The following is a 9,566-nucleotide window of genomic DNA, read 5'->3' on the forward strand; positions in this document are numbered from 1 at the left end:
GTAATTTTTGAGTACATTTTTCTCGAACCATTTTCCCTGTAATTTTCTATAGCTTTTGAATTCAAAAATTGTTTTATCAAAAATAAAAATTAACCATCCTAACCTCCCAACCTAGCCTAACTTGACCCCCACAGGGAGTAAATTCAAATTCTCTCATTGGTGGCAATGTTTGCTCATCAGGAGAGATAAATATTCTTTGAAAAACATTTTTTGTGGAGGATTCAAAACTTCTGACTTCCTTCTTCCTTCCACAATCCTAAAAATAAATGCAGAAATTCCTAAAGGACTTGAATATTTTGACTTTGAATCTTTTAATTTTCTTGTAGAGATTGCTATTTCATCTGATTTCTGCATGGAAAACCGGTGACGAACTTTGAAATGTGAAATTTGGTGTTATCACCATTATCGGATTTCTCCAGTTCTGATTGTTCTGATTTTCAGCATCAATTTTGGATTTTTCTAATGCGTATCTATTACAAAATCACCTGGTTCTCCTGTTCTAATATACGCGCCAATGCTTAATCTACTTTCATCTGAGCCTCTATCTCAAGCTTAGGGTTCTACTTGCTCTGGACTTTTTTCTCGTAGAACTTTCCTTGATGGATGTCTTCCTGTTTCTAATACTCACATTAATGTTTAGCTTCACTATTCGAACACATATATTCGTGAGAATTTTCGAATATGAGCGTGTTATTCCTATTATGAACGTCCTAATAGGTAGTCTTTTTCTGGTCAGCAAAGTCTTCCTATATGTTATATGTCTCAGTAAGTTGTAAGCACATGGAAAACTTTATCATTAATTTTAGGGAAAAAAAAATCTTCATGAAAAGTTATGCAAAGATTAAAACCAATAAAATACATAGATAGTTATCTAATTATTTCAATCAGTTTGCCAAAAAATATTCTTGTTTTTATTCATTCCAAGTGAGAGGTATATGTTTATATAACAAAATGAAAATTAATTCATGAAGAAGAAAAAACTAAACCAGATTTTTTATTGTAAATTGTTGAAATTGCATTTCTCAACATAATTTTCAATTCTTATCAACTTTTCTCATTAACAACTTTTGGTATTATCAAAAATACAAGTACTTTGGTACATTAGTTCTCATAGCTTTAGTTGTGGCAGGTGAAGTGATTAAAGGTGTGTGTGTGTGCTGACCACTGATTGTTTTCCGTAAAGAGGGCACTTTTCTGTCGCGATAAAATGCTATTGATACATCCTATGGATGTCTCGGGTAGTTATTAAACTGGGAGGCCAAAGTTATCGTTGCCGAAGTTACAAAAAAAAGGTTTCGTTGGTTTTTTGAGTACCAGAGTATTGTAAAAGTGCGTATTAAAAAAACACAATTCAATGTAAAATTTCCACTTGACAGTTCACAAAACCACGACACGTGTTTCAGTCCTGTGATGTCTGAAGATGTTATTGTATATCGAAACACGTATCACAATTTTGTAAACTGTCAAATGGGAATCTCACATTGAAGTATTTTTTTAAATACTTTATGATGGATTCTCATCAATTATCATTCAGTTCCTTCATATTTTTTTTACAAAAGTGCAATCGATTCAAAATTGTTGTATATAAAGAAAATTATGTTATGTCTGGCAACGCCGCGCCGATCCAATGACGGATAGAGGAGCGGGGCAGAGTTTTGACATTACAGTTAAGTATTTAGAGAATACTTATTTTTATTCTCTACCGGCTTTTAAAAAATAAATCTTTTTCAGGGACGACTACTATCATTCATGATTATATGAGAACAAATTTTCACCCAAATTTGGACATAACTCAAAATATACTTTGTATATTATTGCAAATAACATTATTGTTTGCGGCGAGAAAACCACACCAGTTGGTTTAACATCATCCAATTTAATAATTGTAAAGGTAAAGATGATGAAATTTTGAATGGTGTTACTGTTGAAAAATTGGGACCATCAGAGAAGACATAATTGAGTTTCCTTTCTTATTTTTACCGCGTGCGCTTTAGCAAAAATGAAATAATTCGTATACACATGGCTACAGTAAAAATAACAGTAGAAATTACTAAAATTCAGCAACAAAGGCTACTTTTCCAGCTCTATGTCGAAAGCAGGTATAAACGTTAGTCCAAGAGCCAGGGTCGTTCTAGGAAGTCATAAATGCAGGCAAGATTCGGATTATGAGATAATAGTGTAATTTTCCATTCGAGAGAGAATTTGAAAATATATTTTGAGAGGGCACCAAAAGTTTATATTTATTCATTGATTCACTATAGGTATATATACCTATATATACCAAAATAAAATTGATGCATCTAAACATAATTCAAAAATTCTGTGGAACACTGTAAATGAACTCACAGGCAAAACAGAAATAAATAACAGTATAACAGAAATACATAATGTTCAAGGAAACTCTATCACTGATTCTTTTGAAATAGCTACGGAATTCAATAACTATTTTTCCAATGTAGGACCAGAACTTGCTAATAAAATACCGCGGACTTCAAATTGTAAACATTTTTACAAATCACTACCCCATTCAATTTTCTTGGAACCTGCAACAGAAGAAGAAGTTATTAACACCATTAAATCTTTTAAAAACAAAAAATCACCGGGTTACGACGAAATTACCGCAGAATGTTTGAAGGAAATTGCAAATGAGATTGCAACACCACTGTGTTATTTAATAAACAATATTATTTATAAAGGTGTATACCCTTCTTGTTTTAAATTATCAATTGTAGTCCCATTACATAAAAAAGGAAGTAAAACTGAAGTTTCCAATTATAGACCTATCTCCCTGATTTCTAACTTTGCAAAAATATTTGAAAAAATTTTGAAAATTCGTATAACAAAATACTTAAATAAATACAATTTAATATCAGAATATCAATTTGGGTTCAGGGAAGATAGGTCAACACAAGATGCAATCTCTTTTCTGACAAGCAAAATTTATAAATCACTAGATACAAACAAAAAATCGTTATGCATTTTCTTGGATGTTGCAAAGGCATTTGACACAGTGTCTCATAATAGGATGTTGGAAACTTTACAGGATTTAGGTTTCAGGGGCAGTGTTTATAATTTGATGGTAAGCTATTTAGCTGGAAGAAAGCAAAAAGTCAAAATAAATGATAAATTAAGTGAAGAAAATTTAATAACATATGGTGTGCCGCAAGGTACGGTTCTAGGGCCTACTCTGTTCACCATTTATATTAATCATTTACTTACCTTGAATACTGAAGGTTCCATTATTAGTTTTGCAGATGACACGGCTGTTTTTTATCAGAGTGAGTCATGGGTTGACCTACAACAAAAAATTAATCAAGATTTTATTCACATTATAGGCTGGTTTGATTATAATTTATTAACTGTTAATTACTCAAAAACGTGCTTTGTTCCATTTAGTTGTTATGAAAATGGTTTACCAGATTTTAATGTTGTACAGTTACATGTCAACAATAAAAAATAGAAATAAATAGAGTAAGATATATAAAATATTTAGGTATAACAATTGACGATACTATGAAATGGAATATACATATACAAAATGTAATTAAAACATTAAGGCCTATGCTATATAAAATAAAATTTCTGAACCGATACTTAGACTTACCTGTGATAAAGATTGTATATTACTCTCTGGTTGAATGTAGGCTAAATTACGGAATATTGGGATGGGGTGGAGCCGCAAACTGTCATTTGTCCAAACTTGAGACTATACAAAAAAGATTCCTAAAAATAATATTTAAAAGAGACATGTTGTATCCTACAAACCTTCTTTATCAAGAGGCTAAAATATTTGATATTAGTCAGTTGTACTACATACAGTTAGTGTATTTTCAATATAAACATAAACGTCACGATTATATAGACCACGTACATAACACTAGAAATAAAGTAAAAAAATTGATCAAAACAGAACTGACACTCAAAACAATTGGTCATCGAAGTCATTTGCATTCAGCTAGTCGAGCCTATAATATACTTTCGGAGTCCATTCAACAGGCAGAACATTTTAAAAAATTAAAAAAATTAATTAAAAAATTCGTTTTGGACGAACGACATCAAATTAATTTGTTACTAAGAGCCTGACGTCCTAGTAACATGGTATGTTGTTCTTTTTTTTGTATTGGCAAATCCTGTTGTTTGCAATGGTTTGTAGTTCTTTTTGTTTATTATTATTTTTATTAACTACTACATACAAAAGTTTTATTTACTGTCTAGATTATTTCTTCTTTATTTCTTTTTTGTTTGTTGCTATAGTTTATTTCATAAAATATGTATATTTTTTAATCGAAAATTTTGGCAGTTTCATCGCATACAAGCTCTGCTTTCGCGATGTTCTGTGTTGGTGTTTATTTATGTTTATTTGTATATTATATATAATATAATCGATGTAAATTAGCATGTGAACAATTGACAAATAAACATATTATTATTATTATATTATTATTATTATTATTATTATATGAAGCAATTTGAAGTAATTCAGAAAAAGATTCTGAAGATCATATGTGGTAAGCCTCAACGCTTTTCGTCGGATTCACTGTTTTCGGAATGTAAAATTTTGTATGTACGCCAACTCTATTTCCTAAGAACAGGTACAAGAAAATTTCAACAAAAAAATTCTTTATTACTGATTAACCATAGATATGACACAAGACTAAAAACAAAAAAATATGTGAGGGTTCCTTTTCAAACAAAAACAGTGGGACAGAGAAGCTTCAACTACGTCTCGCCAATACTTTTTAATTACCTCCCCGACGAAATAAAATACCAAAAATCATTATATTCTTTTAAAACTGCCATTAAAAAGTTTTTATTTGATACACTTCGAAACGATATTCATTGCCTGATAGATCCTTTGACGTCTAATTAATTTACCGTAATCTCAAATTTGATATGTATGTGTATGTTGAGTTCAGAACCCTTTTTTGTAAATGTAATTTGTGAATTGTATTGGATAAAAATCAATTTCATTTTTTAATAATAATTGTACTATTCATGTGTTTCTTTTACCTTTATGTGCATGTATATATTTCACTAATTTTCTTTTCTCTCCTTACTTTACATCTTTTGTATTCACCATATATCAGGATTATCTTATTAACCATGCTCATGCGCACTGGCTCTGCCTTAGCAGAGCACTGAAATTCTTTTTCTTTGCGAAATGCCTTAGAATGTGAACATATTTTATATTTTACCTGTTTGTTTGTACTGCAATAAACATTATTATTATTATATAATTTGTTCGTTTATATTTGTGGGTTGGATGCTGCTATTATAAGAAATACATGCAAAAAACTTCTTATGTGTTTCTAAAATCACTAAAGTGGTAACGACAAAAACTATATTCTGAATTTGTGTACTGGGAATCCAAGAAGATCAATATAAAATCACTCAAAATTCTCCAGTGAATTAATCATAACATTTTTGCTTCAACTCCCTTTTCTTCATATCTAGTAGCTAGAATGCTAACTTAGGTAACGTATAGGGAATAAAAAATGAGCTATACACAGCTATATATTTTGGGGAATAACAGGATTCGTATTCAGAAGCAACATGGGGTTGAAAGTGAAGTTGCTAATGATCAAAACCGTCTACATGCCCATAATACTGTATGCCTGCACTGCCTGGGCAAGTGCGCACAGACATACAGGAAGCAGATACATTCGTTTATGAACGCGAGCGTAAGGGCCGCCGTAAACGCGCCGTACTATATCCCAAATAGATACATATATACAGAGACTTAGACCTGGACACGCAATATGTGGACGTGTATATAAGAGAACACTCAGAAAGCGTGTTCGATAGAATCAGATCGCACAACAACCCAGCGCTACGCGATCTACACGATGCGTTGAACATGGATGACCCTAGGTTCCGAGAAAGGGGCAAACATCCAAGGCCGACGAAGCAGAACCAAAGACCGCCACCACGAGTCGCCGTCAGGCGACTCCGGTAACCATAGTATGCTTACCGGAGATTTTCTTTCAGCAAGTTCACCGCAGAACAACTCGACCGCGATCCAATTATCCTTAGATTCACTAAGGAACGCCCGACGTTAATAGCAATAGCCGCCGGTTAGTTTTTGGGGGCCCCCATTCAAAAATTCAGTTAGGAATAGTCAGACCAAACACTTTTTACCGATCGCGAAAGAATAGCACCTAAAGGCTGACTTTCGACCAAAAGAGGTCAGATGTCAATCTTGCTGAAGTGCCCATCAGTAAGTTGAGGAGAGAGCGGGGGTGGATGGAGTGGGGTGGTAGGTTCTCCTTGCTAAATAGCTGGGGGGGAAGCTTCTACTTCAGGGCACTCAACCCGGCAGGGGGCATGGGGGGATTCATATCCCGAACGAAAATATTGGCGTTTTACCAACACTTCCGGTTATACCGGAAGTTGGTACCAACTTTCTTAATTCAAATGTAACACCCTGTAAATTTTCACATTTTTGAATACCTTGCATAATTCTAATGTGAATTTGTCTAGTACACCCTATACCAAAAATGAACCGTTCTCGAAATACTCATTTATTTACTCAAAAAACTAGGTGTTCGCCTCTCTTGTGATTCCCCTATAAAATTCAAATGTTTTATAGAATACATAAATAAGCTAAAATTAAACATGCGCATGTCCACCATGAAACTACGAGCTACGAAACCTTCATTTTGAACATTTTGAGAAAGTTTGTTAGAGCTATCAATATGCCGAAAAAAGAGCGAAAATTCAAAAATATTGCATTGTCCTTTCACACAAAATATGAAAACAATTTCAAAATATGTTCGAAGATATTTCCGTTGACTTCCAGGCATTTATTAACTTTCTTCATCAAATTTTTATTTACAGCACTACTGATTTCATCGGCATCTAGGACGTTGAATACTTGTAAAAAATTTCTAACCATATTATCCTTACTTGTTGCGGGATCTACATAAACAATATCTTCAATAAGTCCCCATAGATAATAGTCTATAGAATACAGATCGGGGGAACGTGCTGGCAAAAGGTACGACACGTGATTGGCAATTCACCTGTCATCAGTGATTGATTACCGCATAGGCCCATGAGGCCCGATTTGGGGGGGCGGCAAAATTTTGAGAACGTTAAAATTCAAGAGCCGAAGAAATATATTGAAAATTTATTTTTAAATGGGTTCTGATTTTTTTTAATATATTAAAAATTTTCTATGGGCTATAACATAATTCATTTCTTCATTGATTTTTAAATTTAAGGGTGCATTATTAATATTTTGATGAAATCCAATTATAGTCTTTATCGAAGAAGGTTATCAAAAAGAAACAATCTCACTAATAATCATCTATGCGAATTACTAAGTAAGTTTTTACTTTTGTATCTTTGATGAGATTACTCTTACATATATAAACCGTTTGAAATTACTTATTCATTTTTTATTTTAATTTCGATCTTGAATAGAAATATGTATAAATTAACATTTGAAATTTATTTAGAATTTGAAACATTTTTTGTTTATTCAAAATAAATTATGCTTTTTCCATATCAATCTTTTTTAGAAATAAGTCGGAAAAAAAATTAATTATCTTGATCGAAAAAAAAAAATTAAATTTTTTACAGCTGCAAAAATGTTAAACTATGTATTTAAATTTCAACAAATTTAAGAAATTCTAGGGCAAGAATTTGTTATTATAAAATTTCATCAAATTTCAGTGAATAAATAAGTGATCTGTTTAATGTAGCTACATTTATATAATGTGTTATCATTAAGTATAAGTAAAAAAAAATCGATGGATAATTTTTAATTCAAGTGTTTCAATTGTGTGTGTGAGATTGTGTGTGCGAAACATCTGATTATCATATTAAATTAGCCTTTTTTTTATAAGTTGTCGAGGTCCTGAATAAATTTTTTCATCAACAATGATTAGTTATCGAAAAAAAAATTAGCGGTGAACAATATTGTAAAAGGAAAGCGGAAGAATCTTTAAAAAAGAAAGTTTACTAAAAAAAAATCTCAAAAATATCTAATTTTATGAAAAGTTCAACGAAATTTACCAGTAATGATAACGATCACCAAGCATCAGGTTCATCTATCGTAAGTATTTTGATGCAATTGTTTATAATTAATAATTATTTTCTTTGAATGTAATGTTTCAATCCTAATTAAGAAATTAAGAAGTATGAGGCAATATAGACTCAAAGCTTTGGCATTACTGTCTATTTAAGCTTAACTAGTTCAAAAAATTGATTACGATGACATAGTTGATGCTTTTGCTCGGACAAAAGCCAGAAAGAAGAGATTTACAAATTGAGCAATACATTAATTACTTGAGAAAAATGTTTATTATTATTATTTATTATGTTTTAGAGTTTAATAAAATTTATTTTGTATTATTTATTAATTATTTTTGAATTAAATAAAACATTTATTTAATAACAATTGTGAATCAAAATATATTTAGGTAATTTTGTTGTTGAAAAAGGGCGGCGTATTAGACGGAGCCTAGGGCGGCAAAATGCTTAATCCGCCATTGCCTGTCATATAATAACTGCCACTCTCACAACATTTTGTATACTATAATTCCAAAACGGTAGGCACTAAATTTTCAGAAATGACTGACTTTTTGCCTAAATCTGTCTCTTGCAGTGGCTTACGGAAATTATACCAAACATATGAGGAAAAATGATGTTAAAATAAATTAGGGAATGACATCTTTGACAACAACGTTTTCGTTTTAATGCAATAATGTTCCTGAGAATTTGGTGCTTACTATTATGAAATTGTACTATGGTATGTTACAGTATACTTCGCCATTCAAATTTACATCATAGATTAGAAACACAGAATCATATTGTGCTTTATAGCATTTTAAACGATAAAATTTCATCTTTCTTAAAAATATCGGACACGGATAAGGTGTGGATTTTCACAGCCCAAAAATAAGTATTATGACGATTAAATAATCCATTTTTGGTAAACTCAGCTCCATTACTCCATATATTTTTTTAAGGAAAATATGGTTCTTCCTGACTTTTTATCAGCACCTCTTCACAAAACTCAATTCGACGATGCAAATCCGTGTCTTTCAGATAATGTACCTACCAGATGATATTTTAACGGTTTCCGTTGCTTTTTCAAAATGCGATGCGGTGAGCAGTTCTGAATTGTACCAGAATTATTTTTTCTATTCGAAATATGGACAAACAAGTAGCTATTCTGACAACTGGCGTAATGAATAACGTCAAAGTCCGTTTCAAAACCAACCTCACGCTAGTTTTGAATCATCATGAATACGTTTCAAATCATAGTTAATGTGACGTCATAGTTTCAAAGCCAGAATGAATTTATTTGAATCACAGACGAATACGTTTTGAATACATGAACACACTATTCTGTGACATGAGCGCCAGAAAACGCCTAAAATGTCTGTAACTGAAGGTTTCGTAGTCCATAGTATTATAGTGGACATGCTCCTGTTTTAATTTTTCAAGAGAATGATTGATCTTTGGTATACGGATTGTTTCATGAAAATGAGTCAAAATAGCCTCGGATTTACATAAACTCACATCAGAATTATGCCTGGTACTCAAAAAGGTGAAGT

General features: G+C 31.7%; 1 long non-coding RNA gene across 1 annotated transcript; it reads right to left on the reverse strand.

Annotated features, from left to right (window-relative positions):
• Positions 1-1,901: 1,901 nt before the first annotated feature.
• Positions 1,902-4,886, reverse strand: LOC141485683 (uncharacterized). Its single transcript, XR_012467347.1, has 3 exons — positions 3,605-4,886; positions 3,220-3,295; positions 1,902-2,543 (listed from the first exon to the last, which is right to left on the reverse strand). It is a non-coding gene; the product is annotated as an uncharacterized lncRNA (long non-coding RNA).
• Positions 4,887-9,566: the final 4,680 nt, after the last annotated feature.

The sequence above is a fragment of the Leptinotarsa decemlineata genome, unplaced genomic scaffold, assembly GCF_025532065.1.
Source record: "Leptinotarsa decemlineata unplaced genomic scaffold, Ldec_3_MD MMD2_tig00026330_RagTag_RagTag, whole genome shotgun sequence".
Lineage (NCBI taxonomy): Eukaryota > Metazoa > Arthropoda > Insecta > Coleoptera > Chrysomelidae > Leptinotarsa > Leptinotarsa decemlineata.